The sequence below is a fragment of the Amphimedon queenslandica genome, unplaced genomic scaffold (assembly GCF_000090795.2).
Source record: "Amphimedon queenslandica unplaced genomic scaffold, v1.1 AMPQUscaffold_13408, whole genome shotgun sequence".
NCBI lineage: Eukaryota > Metazoa > Porifera > Demospongiae > Haplosclerida > Niphatidae > Amphimedon > Amphimedon queenslandica.
Genome location: NW_003546356.1, coordinates 78,353 through 80,413, shown reverse-complemented (window position 1 = coordinate 80,413; position 2,061 = coordinate 78,353).

Here is a 2,061-nt window from a genome sequence, read left to right as displayed (position 1 = left end):
CAAGAGATGCAAATTCATAGGCAGTTTTTGATAGTTTTGACCGCATAGTTATATGATGAAAGGTTTTTGACATGTTTAATAGTAAGCTTTAGGTTACTGTAACAAATTTGCTAACTGAATCAAGTCTTTGAAGAACAGGGTTAATTAATTAGTCAATTAACCGCGGGGACACTAGTTTGCAATTTGGGAATAGTAGCAACATGTAGTTGCTAAAACATGAAGATAGCAACCAAACATGATAGACAAATCTTGTCAAAGGACAAAGGGACACTTAAAATACTTGTACCAATCCAAAACATTGATGATCTACAAGTCCAGTTGCGGATCCATATATCTGCAACTGGAAGTGGGGCACGCAAAATGCACTGCAATTTTTGGCCATGCGCACTTTCATCACCTAAAAGCGATGCTTTATGCCATTTTTGTCAGTCTAATATAATTATTTTGTAATTATTAATAAACAAACAACAAATTATGATAGAACATGACATCGGTTATTTCCACTCATGCTCTATTAGACTCTTTTTTCAGACATGTGATCTCTGTCAGAAAGAGACTCTCTTTCTTGTCTTTAGAGACAACAAGACCTATCTCTGGCATTTCTCTAGTACCTCCTTGCTCTTTCCTTTTCAGTCTCACTCGCTCCTTTCCCTATCACCCTCATTACAAAGAAGACAACGAGCTTTACGAGCATCTTTTTGTGAGCTACTCATAATTGTATAAGGTATAACAAATTGGTTGTGATAACATATTGAGTATGCAACATACATTGTAGATGATAAATGTTAATTGGAGGAAAATACCACGACTATCTAATGTGTCTCTTTACTTTCACAACTTAGAGAGCAGTAGAAAGCCAAAGAGAGAGAGAGAAAATAATGAAAAATTATATTAATTTTATATTAGTCTCTTAAGCTGACTCCATGATCAGATAGACGCTTTGATTAGGAGAGTTCTGCTGTATTGGTGAGTACAAAGAGCCTTTGTCAGATGCATCTGTATTGAAGCGAGAGTGTAAGGGAGTGGCATATGGTTGTTAGCAAGCAAGAGTCTCTTTATGCAGGCAGCTTTGTCCTCCTAGGCTATTAGCAAAGTAATTTGTGATGGCAACTAAACCCTCAGGGAGAAGTGTACTTTGTTGAGTTGTAAATGGACCAAACATAGCAGATGCAGCTAATGCGTAAGAAGAGTCGACTGAAATATGGGGATGCAAAAAACAGTTTATCACTGAGATATGACAATGAGTTTTGCGTACTATTACTTGGGATATAGGTTGATATCAGTTATTGATTGAGTATAAAAAAATAAGTACATTATTATGAATATATAGTTTTTGAGTCTACTGGATGATATTTCTTTCTTGCAGTATTTCTAGTATAGATTTACACATGAAATGTACTTATATATTATATAGCACAATGATGACTTCATTTCTTTCATGTACTTCGTTCTATATTATGTACATGGACCTGCCATGCAAAAATGCTGTCAACATTATGCAATATATAATTATACTATACTAGAACAGTCTCATACAGAATATAGGACCTTTGGTTTGTGTCCTTTAATGTGATTTAGCCCCAGGCCTACGGCCCGGTTCTATATCACATCCTCACACTCAAACCTTATTACTTTCGTTCTGTATATGCAACCTACTAGTATAGTACATAATATACATATATATATATGTGTATTATATACTATGATTTAGAGGTCTATATGCTAAATATATTGCCAATGAGAAACGTTATTGAAAAATATCGCCCGATGGCTGAAGGCCCAAGGGCGATATTTTGCAATAACCTCTCTCATTGGCAATATATTTAGCATATAGACCAATAAATCATAGTATATAAAATATATTTCAAAAATGAGAGTCGTAGCCTTTGGAAGGTGCCACCATTTTGAAGCCTACTGCGCATGCTCAGTACAGTTGTACACATGCTTGCTTATTGTTACTGCTTAGGGGACAGAAACAGAATCTCCTTGAATCCAATTAAGTGTGCTGTATTGGAGCCCAGTGAGCCAACACACAAGAAGAGAAGGCTTAGTCTTTCACTC